The sequence below is a fragment of the Pleurodeles waltl genome, chromosome 7 (assembly GCF_031143425.1).
Source record: "Pleurodeles waltl isolate 20211129_DDA chromosome 7, aPleWal1.hap1.20221129, whole genome shotgun sequence".
Classification (NCBI taxonomy): Eukaryota; Metazoa; Chordata; class Amphibia; order Caudata; family Salamandridae; genus Pleurodeles; species Pleurodeles waltl.
Window position 1 is genome coordinate 982041817 of NC_090446.1, and position 20427 is coordinate 982062243.

Sequence of the window (20427 nt, forward strand, 5' to 3'; positions counted from 1 at the left end):
ACCACTGCTGAATATTTGTTCAAGCCTAGGTTGCTCATTCGCCCTTATCCCTCCCAGCTCCTTCATTCTTTGATTGTTTTCAAAAACCTAAGTCAAAGTCTTGTATTTTGATTACTAGACTTTTTGAAGCACCATCCTGTTTGTTCGGAAAAAAATTGAATGGTCCAATGCTCTTCCAATCGCTATTTTGGAAAACTAAGTGCGAGGTGTGTTGTGGAGGAAAGGCTGGCGATTATTTTTAGGGGTCAGACATGCCATTAGAGTGAGTGCTAAAATGAGCGTGTTTATTTACATATCTTTTTTATTGTTTACCTATAATCCCCCGGCCATTTGCAAGCCTTTCAGTCGTGACCTCGCCCTCTGGCACGTCCTTCTGTATCCTATCTTCCGTAACATGCCTGCATATTTCTCTCCACTGAGCACAAAGGGTTCATTGTGTGTTTGAACCAAGTACAATGCCATGTACACTTATGATACCCATGGGCTACCACTGTTAGTAATCCTTGGATGAAGCCTGAATCCTGTATCTTTGGACGGAATGGAGGATGAGGTAACTGGGGTGAGCCTGGAGTGAGGGATGAGTGATGGTGCCAGCAGAGAGCGCATGGGTGTGTTCCTGCATGACCGTGATCGAGTGTGTGTGTGAATGCTGTGGAAATTTGGACACAACAATGCACAGTCTTGCTCTGCTACTCTGGCATGTGATTCCTCTTGAAGAGTGGGGCAGATTCTTCTAGGGCTGGATTGATTGGCTCTAGGGAAGGCCCTAGTCACAAGCGATGTGCTTCCCTGGCGTGATCCTGGTCCCAGAAGACTCTTTTCATGTGCCACAGAAGATAGTTGAAGTTGGGGGAGCCCAGGCCTGATGTCTTCTGGAAGGCAGAAAGTGGGTACCACACTTTGGACCGACAACGCTACAGGTTTCCAGGTTTCTCAGCTAGTTACCATGCCTTATCTTACACCTTTCTCAGACCTGCTTGTGGCAAACCAGGCCCTATAGCAGCAGGAAGTGTAGGCACATTTGGCCAAAGTATCCATAGAGAGGGCACCGGTGGCAGATACTGGTTGTGGCTGTTCCTCCCAAAACATCTAGGTGCTGAAAGAAGACAGAGGCCTCCATCCCATCTTGGACATGCACCCTCTTGATGTCTTTCTGCGGAATGGCAAATTCAACCCTGGAGATTAAATGGTGACATTCGGTCTGCAGGATGCTTATTTCCACATCCCCATCCTGCAGGCCCACAGTTGTTTCCTGCAGTTCTCAGTAGCCCATTTTCTGTTCTCTGTGCTCCCTTTTGGCCTCATCACTGCCCCTCAGGTGTTCACAAATAAAATGGAGGTGGTTGCAGCCTATCTTTGCAGATCAAAGGTATCAGTCTTCCCCTACTTCAATGACTGGCTGCAGACAATGGTCTCACCCTAGGCAGTTCTTACCCTCGTCCAAACCACGACAGCCATCATTGGTGTTTCCTATCAATGTGGCAAAGTCACATCTGACTCCTTAGCAGATGTTCCCATTATCAGAGACATTCTGGACACAGTGCGGTTTTGCAGCAATTCCCCAGAGCAGAGAATCCAGGACATTTGAACTATGATCCCAATGTTTCAGCTTAGGGTTCGAGATTGCAGTGATGGTGACTATGAAGCTGCTGGGACTAATGGCATCCTGCATTCTGCTCGTCAAGCATGCCAGATGGTATATGCAGACTCTATAGTTGTATTTAAAGTCCTAGTGGGTGCAGCACAGGGTGGATCTCTCTGACCAGGTCCATATTTCTCAAGAGGCTGCAAAAGGCCTGCAGTGGTGGCTGCTAGATCATGATTGGATCAGTGGAAGAACACTGTCCCTACCTCACCCACAGCTAACAGTGGTGATCGCTGCATCCCATCTGGGTTGTGGTGGCCACATGGGTTGTGGTGCTGATCAGAGGTCTCTGGGCTCCAGCAGAGACTCAACTTCACATCAGTCTGTTGGAGCTCTGAGCCATCTGCTTGGTGTTGAATCTTTCCTTCCTTCTGCCAAAGGGAAGCTGATGGAGATGCTTATGGACGGGATCTCTAAATGCTAGAAAAACTCAGCCACCCACCCATTGATTATCACGAAAAGCATTTACAACCAGATGTTGTACAAGGACTTGTCTGCGAATGGGGAGAATCTCTGCTCTATTTTTTCACCACTGCAAAGAACAAGCAACATCAGCATTTCTGTGCATTGGAATTTCCAAGGCGTTTCTTGCTCATAGAAGCAATCCATGTAGACTGAAACTCGGAACTCCTGTACGCCTGATACCTCTCCTGCCATGGGTTTTGAACAAAATCTGGACTTAAGTCAACCTAGTGGCCCTGGATTGGGCATGGAGAGTATTGTATCCTGAACTCCTGGGTGTTAGAAATGGGGTCTCTAGTTGGCAGTCGGTTTGCACCCTGTCCAAGTAGGGACCCTCACTCTAGTCAGGATAAGGGAGATACCCGCTCAGATAACCCCTGCTCACCCCCTTGGTAGCTTGAAACGAGCAGTCAGGCTTATCTAAGAAGCAATGTGTAAAGCATTTGCACATAACACACAGTAATAAGTGAAAACACTACAAAAGGACACCACACCAGTTTTAGAAAAATAGCCAATATTTATCTATATAAAACAAGACCAAATATGATAAAAATCCAAAATACAGTAAGAAAAATATGAATTCTGCAAGATTTACTTAAAACTACAGTTCCTTGAAGTCGATAGCTCCACCTGGGTCTATCACGGCGTCGTGATCAACAAAACCAACAGTTCAGGCCGGCCACGGTGTTGCGGGCCAGCTACGGTGTCGGGAAGATCTGCAAACAGTACCTTGGATTTGCAGAGAGTCATGGTCCTCGCTTTGAGCTCCGGAGAGTGGCGTCACTGACGTCGTGGTGTTGGTTCCGGAGTCGTCGGGCCCTTGAGGTCACACACATTGCAGATCGAACTCCAGGCTGATGAAGTCTGGTGTGCCGGCGTGGATGGCATCGGGGCTGCGGTGCGAAGCGAGACAATGCGACGTGCGGTGCCCACAGGTCACGGTGCAGGCAGTGGCTCAGTGACGGCGTTTAGCGGTGTCAGTGAGACCAGGGCTGCGGTGTGAAGCAGGGCGGTGCGACGTGCGGTGTCCACAGGTCACGGTTCAGGCAGCGTTGTCGTTGTTGCTGAAGCCCTGTCGACGGTAGGCCCAAGCCAGCGGTGTGGGACGGGACGGTGCTTCGTGACCCTCACGAGCGGTGTCCACAGGCCACGGTGCAGACAGGATGCCTGGTGAAGACACAGGAGTCGATGGTGCTGGCGTCGGTGGACCTGGGCTGCGGTGTGAGCGGGCAATGCCGGACTGTGGGACCCTCAGGTCGCGGTGCGAGCAGCGGCTCGGTGAAGTCGTCCGATGATGGCGTCGGGGAGACCAGGGTGGCAGTGCAAAGAAGGGCAATGCGACTCCGTGTGGCGTCGGCAGGTCACGGTGCAGGCCAGCGGCGTTGTTGTCGGCTTCGCAGTGGTTTCTCCTCTTGAGCAGCACAAAACACACAGTTCCCAGTGCTGCAGGTCGGGGAAACTGAAGTCTTTGTTGGCCCTGAGACTTCCAACAGGAGGCAAGCTCTTCTCCAAGCCCTTGGAGAACTTTCTCAAGCAGGACACACAGCAAACTTCACCCTTTGCTCTCTTTTCAGGCAGAAGCAGCAACTGCAGGCCAATCCAGCAAAGCAACACGGCAAAGGGACAGTACTCCTCCTTCAGCTCTTCTCCTGGGCAGAGGTTCCTCTTGATTCCAGAAAGATTTTAAAAGTCTGGGGTTTTGGGTCTTCTTCTTATACCCAGTTCTGCCTTTGAAATTGGCAAACTTCAAAGCAAAGTCTCAATTGTTTGCGAGATCCTTCCTTGTCCAGGCCAGGCCCCAGACACTCACCGGGGGTCGGAGACGGCATTGTGTGAGGGCAGGAACAGTGCTTTCAGGTGAGTGACCATTCCTCCCCTCCAGCACAGATGGCTAGTCAAGATATGCAGGCTATACCCCAGCCCCCTTTGTGTCATTGTCTAAAGGACAGGTGTGAACAGCCCAACTGTCAAACTGACCCAAACGAGGAATCCACAAACAGGCAGAGTCACACAATGGATTAAGCAAGAAAATGCCTACTTTCTAAAAGTGGCATTTTCAAACTAACAATCTAAAACCCAACTTCACTAAAAGATGTATTTTTAAATTGTGAGCTCAGAGGCCCTAAACTCCACATTTTTATCTGCTCTCAAAGAGAATCTGCGCTTTAAGGATATTTAAAGGCAGCCCCCATGTTAACCTATGAGAGAGATAGGCCTTGCACAGTGAAAACCGAACTTGGCAGTATTTCAGTGTTAGGACACATAAAACACACTAGTATATGTCCTACCTTAAACACACAATGCACCCTGCCCACGGGGTTACCAAGGGCCTAACTTAGGGGTGCCTTACATGTAGTAAAAGGGAAGGTTGAGGCCTGGCAAGTGGGTACACTTGCCAAGTCAAATTGGCAGTTTAAAACTGCACACACTGACACTGCAATGGCAGGTCTGAGTCGTGTTTACAGGTCTACTAATGTGGGTGGCACAACCAGTGCTGCAGGCCCACTAGTAGCATTTGATTTACAGGCCCTGGGCACCTCTAGTACACTTTACTAGTAAATCAAATATGCCAATCCTGGATAAACCAATCAACGGTACAATTTCTATAGGGAGCACTTGCACTTTAGTACTGATTAGCAGTGGTAAAATGAGCAGAGACAATAAACCAGCAAAAACAGATCTCAGAAAATAGGAGGAAGAAGGCAAAAAGTTTGGGGATAGCCCTGCAAAAAGGGCCATTTCCAACACAACCCCCTCCCAGCCTAAAGCCAGGGTAGGCCAATCAATACCTTGCTGGACTTCTCTGCTCTGGGCAATAGAACCTGGACAATGGCCCACTACTGCAGGAGCTCTTGCCAGTTCTACGCCTCTCTGAACCCAGGTTGATCCCTCGCTCAACACTCTCAGGGCGCACTGAACTAACCTCGGTTTCCAACAATGGGTATGAGCATCTGCCCTCCGATCAGGCTGCTGTTCGAGAGGATCTCCCATTTCAGCAGGGGAGGGTCCTTTATCTGAACCTGCGCATGCTACAACTCAATGCTTGAAGACTGAGCAACAACAGTTGAGGGCTTTCCATCTTCCCTTTGAGGTGGTTGATATGATCTTGGCAGCCAGGCATACTTCAACCAGGTCTGTTTGCATCTTTCACTAAGACACGTTTGTGGCTTGGTGTGCTACCAAGCAGATTGATCTTCTTTATGCTAAGTTCTCCTAACTGCTGTTGTTTGTATTGCCCCTAACCCAGCAAGTATGTGCTTTGGGCACCGTTAAAGGATAGCTGCCTGCTCTTTTGGCCTTTTTACAGTTGCCAGAACAGACTTCATTTCAGTCACATATAACTACCAATGCTGAAGGGTTTACAATATGTTTGCCCCTTCTTTGTTTATTATGCCCCAATAAGATTTAAATTTAGTTCTTACATTCCTCATGTGTGTTCCCTTCAACCTCTACCCTGCTGACTTCATTGATTATTTACCCTCAAGACAGTCTTTCTTGTTGCAATAACATTGGCAAGTCAGGTGAGCAAGCTACAAATCCTCTCTGTCAACGCTCCTTACATTATTGTCAACTTAGACAATCTGGTATTATGGACAAGTGTCTCCTTTCTCCTAAAGACAGTGACCCCATTTTATGTCAGGCAGAACATCTCTTTTTCAACAATCTTTGCTCTACTTCGCCCCTCTAAGGTAAAGGAAGAGAGACTCAATTGACTGGATCCAAAAAGGCTCTTAATTTCTATATTGATTATTCCATAGAACACCAGATGGGCAATCCACTTTTTACTGGATTTACTGGAGTAAAGAAAGGAAAGGAGATGACCATATCTTGCTAGATTCTGCTCTGCATTAAGATCTGCTACGCAATTGCCAAAAAGCAGCCCCTGTAGGGCTCATGGTCTCATTCTACCCAGGCCAAGGCTACTACCATTCCATTGGTGCATGGTTTGCTTCTCCTGGTCATTTGCCAGATGCCGATGTGGGATTCCCTCCATACATACAGAAAGCACTACTGTTTTGCCCGCCAGGTCTGTTAAGAGGGCCACTTTACTAACTCGGTTCTGCAGAACTTTTAAGTTTGAGTGAGTTCACAGACCTACCATTTAGGATGTACTGCTTTGGTATCTATTCAAAGGATGAAGGATCAGGGGTTAGAAGTCTTTATCAGAGGAACAAGTTACTTACATTTGGTAACGCTCAGATTTGTAGATGCTCTGTCTGACCGCAGATTCCTTTTGTCTGCCTTTTGATATGTGGTAATGCATTCTATGGGGTCCATTGTAACTGTAACCTGGTCATGGTTTTGTGAGCTGGAGATGTGACTGATTCTATCCCAACCTGGCTGACCTTTAAGAGGCAAGCACTCTGTCTGGAAATGTCTTGGTTATCTTTCTCTTTCTCTTTCACATTTCACTCTCTACAGATGTCATACACTGTTCCTGTTCTCACTCATCTCACTCTAGCCTGGAATGGCATCAGCAGCAAGTGAAGCAAGCTGTCTCCCCAGCACATTGCCCAACAGGAGCTTTCAGGAGCACCTTTTCTAAGAGGCCTCTGTTCGTCCTTAGGAGGAGTGACTCACCGAGTGCTTCTCTTAATAGCCTAAATGCACCTTGAACCAGCTGTCTGAAATTACAGTCATCAACAAAATATTCACTTGCCTTCAGGTCGCATGAAAAGCTATTTGACAAACAAGAGGATAAGGGGCCTGGGAGAAGCAGGGCTTAGGAGGGGTGGGGCTTTGTAATTGTAACTGTAAATTTCAAATTGTATTTATACAGTGCTTACTAACCATGACGAGGCATTGAAACTATTTGCAGTGATATGCGCTTCCTTATTCCTTGTGAATTAGGTGTGGTAAGTTTGTTAAAGGTGTGCTCTTAAGATCTCATACTTTTACTGTAGTGTTTTTAAACGGATAGAATAATTGAATTGGATTAGTAAACAGAAAATGTGAGATGTTATTGGGAGCGGTGGACACGTATGTCTTGTATTTGGCTACATTTGATAAAAGACTGAAGAATTTAGAAAGTTGTTTGGGGTTCCACAGTAGTTAGAAAGTGTTGGGATGAGTGAGAAAGTGGAGGGACTGACAGAGATTGAAGGGAAAAAGTATTTTTTTTTAAACTAAATATTAATATACTTTTGTACGGGGACATACCCACAAATCTGAATAAAGAGTAAACTGCATACCTACATAAACACATATACACATATACTTATTAACTGTTCTGTACACGGCACACAGCCCACTATATATATGCACCCATGTTTACGTACATGTAGTAATTATTACGTGGTCAGACACTCACTGTGAATTGTGCTTAATTATTTATAGCCTTTTAAATAATTATTTGTTTTCTATATTTAGGTACCTCCTTATAAAAGGAAGCATATTTCCATGTACATAGAGAGTTGCATATAAACAACCTCATCTACATACCCAGACATATGTTGTCATGTTTGAATATACATGTACTGACAATTTATGCTATTTACTTATTAATATCTAAGAAAATTGTCATAGCCCCACAGGTACCTTCCCAATAATTATATTTATGTACTGTGACAAATATGTATTTTCACAGAAAGAAGCATAAACCCATATACACACACTTATTCACTTATATATAATCTATATTCTATGACACGAATATATATGCAATGTATAAATATATATCTATAAAATAGATGTTAACTAACTAAAATGCAATATATACATGTATAACATTGGAAGACCAAAAAGTCAAAGATCAGATCGGCAGACCGAAATGATGCGCAAAGAACACAAAACAATTCAGACGAACTAGCAGCAAGGTTTCTGTCATGCCTTAGACCCTCTAACAACCTGCAACCTGCAGAATACCTAATCACATACTACAACAAAACAATGCCAGACATACTCAACCAAGTCGCCCCATTAAATTTCAAGAGACCCTGGAACACTCCATCACGCCGCTAGTTGAATAGGGACCTAAATGTAAAAAGAAGAAAACTCAGACTAGCTGAGAGAAGATGGAGCCGAGATCCTTCACACCTCATCCTCCTTTGAAAAGAGAGAAGCAGGTACAAGAAACAAATATTCAAAGCAATAGCCTCCTTCTACGGTGTGCAGCATCATAAGACAGGACCCATCCAAAAAACTCTGCAGCATCTTCAGGCAGCCAACATCCTCCACCATCATCATAAACACAACAACCACAAAGAAGAGATTAGAAAACGTCTCAAAATTCTTCTCAGACCATATTGAGAAGATTGAACTTTCTCTGATCAGCTACACCAACAGTTATTCCTCCATGACCCCACACCCCAACCAAACATAAGAGGCTAAATCAACAAAATCAGCACAGTGCCCCTTATCCTTGCCCCTAAAAACAACACAGCATGGCAGAATTTCAAAACATTTGAAAAACACAAAAACTTAATCCCAAAATCACACATTCCAGACCCCCTAACCTCTCCATTAGTCAAGAAACTCAGTCATCTTGTTCCACCACTAATATAATCAATTCCTTGCTAACAGAAGGAACAGTCTTAGACTGCTTAAAGCTAGGTCAGGTCATGCTGCTCCTCAGAAAACCAGGAGAGGACCATGAGGATATGAACAACTCCCATCCTGCAATCTACCTGCCCTTCCTGGCAAAGGTCCTTGAAAAATGTGTTCTATCCTAACTTACTCAACACATACAAGACCATGATCTACTTGACATGTTCCAATCAGGCTTTAAGGCGGGCTGCAGTATGGAAACAGCCATCTTCAATGTCACTGTTGATATCTACAATATGCTAGATGCAGGTGACTCATACTTTCTCATACTTCTGGATCTCTCCTTGGTGTTTGACAGGATCAGCCATGGAACACTTATTAACACCATAAAATTATGCATTAACATCAATGGAACAATTTTATATTGGTTCATACCATACCTCAAGAAACGATCTAAACTATTTAAACTGAAAAACAACTCTCCAGTCCACCACCTGTTAACCAAGGAGTCCCACAAGGTTCAATGGTATTCCCCACTTCTTCCTTATCTTTTATGTGGAACTCCTGACTGCAGTCCTGAAACCTGCCAACCTAGAACATCACCTATGTACAGATGACATTCAACTGTATCTAAAAATTACATAACTCCACGATGTCCTGCACATTAACAAAACTCTAAAAGACATACAACACTAGCTATCTCTCAACCACCTAAAGCCCAACCACAGAAGACAGAATTCCTTCTTATTTCTCCAAAAGGCAACTCACTACCAATCCAAGAATGGATCACTCACCAGGGCACTCTAAATTGCAGCTCTACAATTAGTAATTGCACCATATCACTGGGGCTCATGCTAGTCAAGACACTAAAAATGACTGCTCCCATAAACTCCAGAGCAAGAAATGACTTGTACTACCTAAAAACTTCAAACCATTTATCAGGAATTGGACCTTAAAATGTGGTACAATCCTCAGTGATTCCCAAACTAGACTATGGAAACGAGACTCTGAAAAGCACACCAAAAACTCACCTGGCACCCAGATCTTCTGATTGGGTGCAACAAATTTCATAGTTTTGCTGCTTGGACAGAGAAAGGTATTACACACATGTTTTGTATTCTATGCTGGGATTTTTGGGCACTGTGCCAGTCCAGAGTGGAGGTTCTTTTGTTGTATGTATTTTGTGATTTTGTTCCTGATGGAAAGGGTCCTTGTCATGTATTGCTTTATGGGTGATACAGAGCAGCTTAAAGGTAGATCTTCTGGCAAACCAGTAACCAGTGTAGAGCCCTCAAAGCAAGAGAGATATGCACTTGTGACTTTACATGTAGAAGTAATCTTAATTCTCTGTAATGTTCTCATTGTTGATAAAGGTGAGTGGTGATAAAGACTACTAACGTACTCAAGTTTTGATGGGACAATAGATTCAGAGGGGCACCAATTTTTGTTTCTTCCTGAGAGCTGGTGGCGAGAAGCTCACACTTGTGGAGAACTTATGTCTCCACAGTATTTCAATAGCACATATTTCACCAGCACAATTTTTATGGTTTCTGGTTGTATCATACTGAGGTAAATCAATTTCTAATTGCTCATTCAGTGTTTCAATAGGGCACATAAATGAAGAGTGTGGCACTAGAATTAATGATTAAATGAATGACTAAACATAAGCGTGTGCCACTTGCAACCGTTTTTAAATGTCACAGTGAGATATAATTTGCATTTATCTATTCATACTGCGACCCATTAAATGCATAAACATTAAACAGATGGGTGTTCTCATATACGTACTGTTTTTGAATGTTTTGATGGCTCATATTTTATCTAGGGACACATTCACTGGTATCATTTTACAACTGCTCCAGGGTTCACTATAACCTCAGAGGGAAAATATTTGTACAAAGAGTAACATTAATATTCTTGAACATTTAGATGGCATACAAGACAACCTGAATTGTCACTTGGTGCTCATATAAAGGGTAATATGTACTACAAAATTAATTTCTGCTTATTTTACCGACTTCGGAAGGATGACATGCCGAGTTGGATTTGCTGACGGATTAGAACCCTTGTGATTTTAGCGTTGCACACACTTCTTTCCAGAAGGTACTGAACCAACTGAACAAACACTTTCTGGCACTAGTGAATTGTACATATATGCGCCCATCCGGCAGACATGAAAACAGCAGGCTTGGAATGGGTCGTTTATAAAAAGTTTGGGAAGCACTGCTCTAGGACACTTTACTCAAGTATTCAGAGAGCTAGATGTTAATTCAAAGAAAATCCAAGGACTGAGTGTTACGACATAGAAACTAATCTGAATAGATGTGAAAACATAGGAAAGGTACTGAACTGAGAAGACTTTTATGAATAATACAATAATTCACGTTTCTTGTTTATCACTATGAAAATATGGCCAATCATGCTGGACTTACAAATATAACTGAAGTGTGACTCAGTCGGTTGCTCCTGGCCCTGCCGCCACCTCGGTGCCACTCGCGTCACATCACGTGCACTCTCTGTGACCTATGCGTGCCTGGGCTGCTTCCAGCAATAGCCCTGCTGTGCCACTGACGTCACATCACGTGCACTCTGTGCCCTATGCGTACCTGGGCTGCTTCCAGCAATGGCCCTGCGGTGTCACTCACATCACATCATGTGCACTGTTTGTGTGCCTGGACAAACATGTAGATATACAAGCTATGGGGTTGCATGCAGCGGGTGAAGGGTCATAGTCTGTCCGCACAATAACTAGAGGGTTCATGTAGCCCAATGGGCCTGGGTAGTGAAGTGTGTCCTGGGTAGTGGAGTGTGGAGTACAGCTGTGCTCTCAAATAAGTTATAATGTGTCCATATACATCTCCCTTTGTGTGTATGAATTACACACTCAGCTTGTGTTGTAGCAACATCACCGATATCTATGCCCTCCACTCATGATTACATCTAACCAAACTCTCCACTGTGTGTAGGTCTCTGACAGGCTACAACCTCTCCGCCCAGGTTTATCCTGTGAGAAGTCATGTTGTATGTAGACTGTGCAAGTCACACACATAAAGTGTCATTGCATCGTTTCCGACAGTTCTCAGACTCTCAACGATCAAAGGTGACAGTGTTCGCTGTGGTGGTGATATCCTCCTGAGTGCTGCTTTGGGTGCATTAGGTGCAAGTCTGCGATTTATGGTTGAGTCGTTGGACCACTTCCCCTAACAAGATTTCCAGCTCTAGTTTATTTTACTTGTGTCTTTGTGACATAATTGCTTTTCTGATGGTGATTATTTGCACTTTTTTCTGGAAGCCCTTAGATAGAAATAGGTCCTGCATTACTTACTCAATTTTCGTGTAAGTTCTTTTGTGCAACGTTCCTTGGAATTACAGTGTTCCCCCCACCTTTAAAATAAGCATGGGAGCAGCAGGTGAGGGGGGAGCACCGCTGCTTTACAGCACTGCCCCTGCTCCCCCATACGCTACATGACCTTCTAAAGGTATGACTTCTCTTTTAATGTTTGCATTTTCACATTTAAGAATAGTGACCAACTTGAGATAAAGTTACACAATAGTGTTTCTTGGTCCCAGAGACTGTCTTTCTCTTTCCAGGTCAGCGCATTATCCTTCTCTAGCTTTGCTTACAGCACTGGGTAAGGTGTTACCTGTAACACCAGCTCATGTGCGTCCTTTAGTTGCTCAAGCGACCATTCTGAGCTCAGTCGACTATGGCACGTCACCATTTCCGGCTCCTGCCTATTGGCTCGGGCGCCTTTACTAAATACAGACATCAGCCGCTCGTCTGGCTCCTTCCCTGTCTCGTACATTTTCGGCATCAGTGCCCTTGGATCAGTTACACTGGCTACCAGCGCCAAAGAGTGATTCCTAAAACTCTGCCAGGTGCAAAGAGCCACAGAACAATTCATCATGTCGGGTCCGCTTTACCTGCAAGAAAAATATTCTGCGCTATCAATTGATCAGGACACTATGCTCAGCCAATTCCAATTTCCTGGCCATTCTTAAGAGTAAACGCACCGCTTTTGGAGGGAGATCTTTCTCTGCAAACTTGCAGCTCCTATGAAGCAAACCGCGCCTGCCCTGCGTCCCACTGTAGACTTATCGCGCTTTGGGAAGCTCCTAGAGACTCGGCTTCCAGGCTTTCATTTATCAAATGAATTAGCAGGTTCTTGTCATTATCAGCGCCAGGATGCCTTTTAGGCAACAGGCTGCGTTTGACAAATCAAATAACAAGCAAAACATAATTTTGGTGATTTAGAATAAGATTATCACTGACACCACCATGCCATGTGCTGCTTAGTGTGGGGTGCACACCGCAAACTGAGTAGACACGAATCTCTGTTGGTCCCTAAGTACGCCACTGAAGACAACGTCATGTGTCGATTTATCAGCCATTTCACTCGACTAATGTAAATGTTTTGATTTAGAAAATATTGAACCAGATTACATTGGATTTTATTAACATTCTTCTGTTAGAATATTTTCTTATGTTACATCTTTGTAATTTATTTTAATTTAACAGTTGTGTATTATTTTGCAGTATTTTTTTCTTATGTGCTGTTACCCTCATTCCTATTATCCCTACACTTAAATCATTTTAATTTGTGTGATTCATTTGTGTTTTGTTCTCTTAGGAAATGTCTTTCTGGCTAAATGATAGCAGGTACTCAAAGCTTAATTAACAGCATGCCCTGAAAAAGGCTTCCATTGTTTCTGGGCTTACTGAAACGCTGTCCTGCTCTCCCCTCAGATTAATTCCTTCCACCCTTGCAGGAGGCCTTTGCCATCATATCATCAATGGAAATCCAATCTATTCACTTGTTCCGGATTTTATCATACCTGTGATACTTCTGGCACACAATGTAATATGGGGAAGCAAATTGGTACTCCTATGATTTCTTTGAAGCAATCTTCAGCTCCCTGTTCCTCTCTCTGTTACCGTAAAGGGAAAATTCCCCTTGACCAAATAGTAATGTACTTTTGAATTATTTGTAATTTAATCCTGCTCTGAAACTCCATGAATGCATTTGTTTCAACCCTAAATCTCTATAAGTGTTGTTAAGTAGTAGAAATAAGCTAAGGACTGGTCAGAACGATCATGGAACCATATGAGACATCTTTCCTTTAAGTTAGTCTATAGATAAGGGCATGGTTGGACCACCCAGAAGATGGCCACCGGCTTCTGAGTCTCCCAGAGCCTTGGAGGATACAAATGGAGCCTTAGCACATCAAACCCTCCTCCACTGCAGATGCGAGCCATGGTGGCACCGTGATGTGTAGGATGCAGGTAGGTTCTCTTTTTAGACTGTTACAGTCTATAAATTCTGCTGTTTACCCTGCATTCTGCCCCTCATGTTGAGCCATCATAGCCATCATTTTTGGCATGCCTTGACCGGCACCCCACACTTGATGGTCATGCTTGCCTGCCCACACCAAGGAGTCTATCAGAGGGCATTTCTAACCCTTTCACATAATTTCTAATATGGGACTTGGCCCTCACTCTGGCAATTTAAAGTTTCCTCCAGACTCATCTACCCACCTACTTCTTATCTGAAGAGAAGAGGGAGAAAGGCATTCTCCTCATTGTTTATATTTAATCTTGACTGGGAATTTTGTGCTATTCATCATCCCACCTTCACTAATTTGAGCAACCTGCTGTTGCGAGTTTCATTTATAAGCCCCTTTGATAGATTGGGTTGCATACAAACATAATTGTTTTTTGTTTGAATCTAATTCCATCTTCTTTTGGTCACTTCTAGTCCACATTTATGTCTTCAGGTATGCACTCTGCAGCATATTCCATTTTAAAGCTTGCATCACTGCCTGTGACAATGCCTTTTCCCTGCAAAGAATCCAGCAGTACTAATAACAAGAGGCAAAAGTACGGCCCTACATCCTCAATGAAGTCTCCCTCACCTCTCACCTTGAGGGCTTAGTGGGTGAAATAAAACATTAAAAGCCTTTTGTAATGGAAACAAACACCATGCTTCAGAGGAATAAAGAGAAATTATCTAGCCTTGAATCCGGGTGAGTGAGGTAGAACAATGAATATGTGACACCCAAGACATGACTGCTAAGACTGAAGTGATGTCAAGAGAAGTTTCTCTTCTCAAACCACAAACAGAAGACTTGGAAAACTGTATTAGAAGCAATAGCTTACAAATCTGTGGAATTCCTGAGGGCACAGAGGGTTCTCACATGTTTTCCTTTTAGGTGAAGAAGTTACTGGGCGAGTCATAGCTAAAGATCACATTGTATAAAGCCTTAGCACCAATAGAAGAATCAACAAACCTGATGGATGTTTAATCAAATAACAGAGATGATGGTTAAGTGAAACCGGACGGTTGTCAGTCATGATACAAAGTTATGATTTTAAGCTTTTGTTACTGATTTATTACATGTTACGGTTGATAAGCACACATATTTTGTCTTAGTTAATTATTAATTTGTTGCTGCTGGTCTGTCATACTTTTTAAAATAAACTCTACCAGAAACAGGTACACTGAGTAGAGTGCATCATCTCCATTATTTTTTCAATGTTTTGTATTTACCACGCAGTTAACTTTACTTACTTATTCACTATTCCAAAAATTGTTGGCCTTAAGGAAGGCACTGATCATAATCGACAAAGAGCACATCGTGTCGACCCCAAGCCTTCAACGGTGTTAAATAGCAACAATGCAGTGCTTACCTTGTAGCCCACACTATTTGCTTCAGAAGGGTGATACTACCTTTCTGCCTGTGATTGTAAATGCCCACGAGGAAGATCTTTAACAGCCAGGGAAGAGAGCCTGACTTGGACATTGTTTCCTGCATCCTTGGGAGCGTAGTTGTACAACCTTAAAATAAAAGCAAAAGTCGTTGAGCTTGATGTTAGAGTTTGTGGTTACCCTTCCATTGTAGTGTGTGCGAAAATCCTAACATTCTAAATTTCCCTCTCCTACCTCTGATCAACTACTTGAAGTTGTGACGTCCGTTGAATAGGGGATGGTCAGATCACTCTCTGATCCTCCGTGTAGTCTGCTGATACTGCAGTGAATGTCCAGATACTTTCCTAGAGGTTAGGTTCAGGACATGTGCCACCAAAACCATGCGTATCTACCGATAACAAGACAATTATGTTCACATCACTTCTATACAAATATGAGTGACATTTAACTTCACACGCATGACAATACCTATGTATCGCAAATTCTGGTGTCACCACTGTACATACTTTTCTTCGCTGTACTTTGCTGTATTTAGTTTCTGGACTAGACGATGATACCGCCTATAAATGTTCATGTAAGCTCTAGACATTTTATTTCGCAACTTGTTTTATAAATCAAGGATTTTTCAATATTCAATATTGTAGGTACCCAGGTTTCAGTCTTAGGTACAGTGTTCTTGAAAGCAATGATCTAAGAATTGCTTGCTTGCGTTGGGTACCTTATTCTTGTTGTAGATGCTGCTTGGGATACAGTTAGTTCACAGGTCTCAGTGATGCACAGTTGACTGGAGAGTCATGGAGGATCGGAGTGCAGCATCACCGTGAATGTTTCAGGAGCACGTAGGCCTTCAGGTAAGATGATGTTCCAGCATGGGGGTGTTACCTCTGGGAAGTCCTTGAGGCAAAGCAGTTGCTGATTCTTGGGTGTAGCTTAAATTACGTGACTGCACCCAAGATGGCCGCCGGGGTTTGCCATGATCTCACAAGATCTCGGCAGATCCCATGGTATCATAAATGCAACAGTTACATAGAAATGCACATGGTGCAGGGGGTTAAAATGCTACACAAGGCATGCAGTGCCAGGGTGATGAGGGTTTCTCTCACCTTGATTTAAACAGTTCCCACATGGTGCCCATACTTACGCAACAGTACCTGTCCCACATCAGGGTATTAGCTATTTGCCCACATGAGAACCATATCGCACCACTGGTACTGCTCGTGGAAATGCCAGGGGGTCGAGATATCTAAAAATCAAATGGTTTTGCTGCTCACGTAGTGTGTGATCATACACTGGGATAGGCGGACGGGCTTAGTAGAAATGGTGATCTGGGAAACGTGACAGAAGGTATCTTTATTGGATCGACCAAGAGAAATTATAGTTCTTTTTCTACGATACTCTGATTTTAGGACTGTTTTGGCAACTGCCAAACAGAGAAAACAAATGCTGTGGTCAGGTCAGAAGGTCTTCTTTGAGCAGGATGTGGCTAGAGTGACAGCTAAAAGACAAAAATAATTTATTTCACCACATCCTGCCTTACAATTCATGATTACTTGATATGGCCTTGTACACCCTTGTCTGCTTAGGGTCACACACAAAGAACAAACCTTGTCTTTTGACTCCCCGGACATGCTAAAGCAATTCACCTTTCTTCATAAAGGAGAGGAAATGGACTTTGGTCAAACTTGATTTTTATGACTTAATGTGTTTTGTTTTACTTGTTTATGCAAATAGTTTTCATTGAGGTTCTTTCCAACTCAGCATCTTCTCAAATCCTTGTTTTTTCCAGGAGTCTTTTGTCTTTCGTTTGGCTCCCCATTCCAAATGTTTCCCATAGTTAGTGTGCCCTCCCCTTGACCTACAGTTTACACTTTGTTCCCTTCATGTTGGTAAGTGCTCCAAGTTTCCACATGATGTTGTCTTACTAACTGTTTTATTTACATCTTTTATACATTTCTGTTGTTACATATTTGTCCCTAGGGCCTCTTCGGTGACTTTTTTGGTTGTTTTTTTTGTCTGCTGTCTGTCTTCTTTCACCATCCCATCATTACGTTGTTATCATATCATATGTTTTGTTGTTTACCAGGGATAAAGCCTCTTTGGCTTCTTACCCTCTTCTTTTCTTTTATCAGGTTCTGTCTATCCTTTCTACTTCATCCTTCATTACAGTTTCTTCCTACATTCTCCTTTTATTATAGCTTGCTTTGTCATTGCTTTAATGGTTGTATCACCAGTTCCAATAGTTTTTTCTATAAATCGCAAGCTGCTGTTTATTACATTTTCTTTTTCCTTTCACACATATGATAAATAATCTTCGTATTTTGTCCTGGAATGTCAAAGATTTGTGTAATCCTATTAAGAAGCAAATGGTGCTTACACATTTATCTTGATTAAAATGTAAAATTGCTCTATTGCAGGAAACCCGCATTTCAGACAAAGACATTAGTACTTTACGTAAGAATTGGGTGGGACATGTAGTATGTTCCCCTGCTAAACAAAATGAGAAAGGGGTTGCTATTTTGTTCCAGAAATCACGTCTTTTGATTGCAGAGAGGGAAGAAAAAGATGAAAAGATAGATGGCTTTCTTCAGCATCTCACTATACAAAGTACTCCAATATCTCTTGTTAATATTTATGATCCCTCTGGAATAGATGTACAATTTTGGGAACAAATGTCTAGCACAATTAGGTCTTGCTCAAACACAAATTTCATTGTTGGTGAGGCTTGTAATCAACTCATGAATCCCTTAATTGACAGAAACTCCTCATTCAAATATGTCCCCAACAAAATGCAAAAAGCTATTAGAGATTCTGTTCAATCCAGGAGGCTTGTTGACGCTTGAAGGGTTTACAATCAGGGTACTTTGGAATATACTTTTTTTTCTCCCAGTTATCAATCTAAATCAAGGATTGACTATGGCGTCATTACGATCCTGGCAGTCTAGAGACCGCTTTGGCAGCAGTCAGACCACCACATTATAGCCACAGCCAGACCTCCAGCACCACCAGTTTCCCTCCACTGGAGGGACTGTCGGTGCTGGCAGTCCTAATCCGCCAGGGCAGAGCTGCATGCAGCGCCGTCCTGGGGATTACGAGCCCCATCGTCGCCGGCTTTAACATGGCAGTTGCACCACCATATAAAAGCCGAAAGAGACTGGCTGCAGGGGCCCCCATGGGTACCCCTGCACTGCCAATTCACTTGGCATAGGCAGTGCAGGGGCCCCCATGGACAGCCTGTCACACTTTTCAATGTCTGTGTGCTCCATTATGAGCCGGCTGAATTGTTGATAATGATACTACACTGAAGCACCTTATTCAGGCTAAGTTATACTTCAATAACAAATCAATTGAAGAAGCATCCAGCATATTGCTGAAAATAAATACTAACTATTATGGTGGTTGCAACAAATCTGGTAAAATGCTTGCTATCTACTTGAAGGTCAAATCCTCAAAATAAAAAAGACACTATTACTGATAAAAATGGTACTAAGCAGTTTAAAGATCCTAAAATTCGAATTTATTTACAGACTTTTATCAAACCTTATACACACCACAAAATTCCTCTTCCGATGATGCCCTAAACACTCTCTTTGACTCTCTTCCAAAACACCATAACCAGTTAAGTGAACTTTCCTCACTGGAGCTTTCTCTATTCCTGAAATAAAAACAGCCCTTGCTCAAAGACAAAGCCCCTGGTCCAGACAGTTTTTCCATTGAATTTTACTTTGCTTACTTCCTATAAAAAAAAAATCATCTGTCCTCTTGTAACAATTATGGGCCATTAGCCCTCATTAATTCAGACTGTAAATGTTTTGCAAAGATTTTGGCCCTACCTATAACTAGATTTAATTCAGATTTGACTGGAATTGAACAATCAGGCTTTGTGATGGGCACAAACACGGCAGACAATTCCAGAGCATTTTTTGGATATTTTACATCTCGCATCAAAAGATAATACACCTGTAGCCACCATCACATTAGATGCAGAAAAGGCCTTCAGTGAGTTAATTGGAGTTTTTTGTTACATGCGCTAAAATGGCACGGTTTGGGGGATTTGGTCGGGTAATTCTAAAATAGACTAGCCTGCTTAACTCTTCACCTAAAACATCTATGTACGTAAATGGCTTCCAATCTTCTTACTTTCCATTACTAAGGGGTATACTACCAGGTTGCCCATTTTCGACTTTATTGTTTATAGTGTCACTGGAACCTTTTCTCCAGACTCTTTGTCAGCCATCCTCCTTTCATAGCTTCAACCATCAAGAAACTGAAGTTAAATCCACTACTTATGCTGATGATGTTGTTCTTTTTGTCTCAGACACACAACCCTCCATATCTGTTAATCTATTAACAATCTATTCCACTTTATTTGATTATAAACTAAACAGTGCTAAGTTGGAAGTTTTCCCTTTATATAAATATTGGTTCAGTGAAATGTTTTAAGACATTGGGTTTAGGTGAAATTCTAATTTTATTACATGTCTAGTGATGAAATATTCCACTTCCTTTACTGACACCATTACAATTAACTTAACTGATGCTCACCACAGAATCCTCAGTATGTCAGAAAAGTGTCACCTTTGTACTTATCTTTGTGTGGCAGATTAGATACAATCAAAATGATTTTACTTGTAGTAAATTTCTGCTTATCTATGCTATCTGTGAAGCTCCCTCTGAAGTTCTTTAAATCTCTTGATGGTTTGCTTGGTGAATTCTTGGGGAATCGAAGGAAAGTACGTATCTCATTGTTCTCATTATGTAAAACTAAAGAGCTGAGAGGAGTGAATTTTCCTAATTTCCAGCAGTATCAGTCCTCTTTTGTCTTGAAACAAAACTTGCCTCATTTAGATGGCAATAGGGATATGGCGTAAATTGTATGGTGTAAATTGGAAGACTCGAAGATTTTACCTTTTTCTTTTTATACAGTGGCTTATCTCACATCCCCCTAGTTTTTTCAATTCCCCCACTTTTAAGAACTCAATAGATTTGGCATTTTCCATTCTCACTCAGTTTCTGTCACCAATGCAGGTGTTTCTAGACTCATCCATTTGGCACAATAAACACAATAATGTTTTGGAAAGATTAGTGGTGAAAGATACCATTCGAATTAAACAGTTATGGGGGGCACTG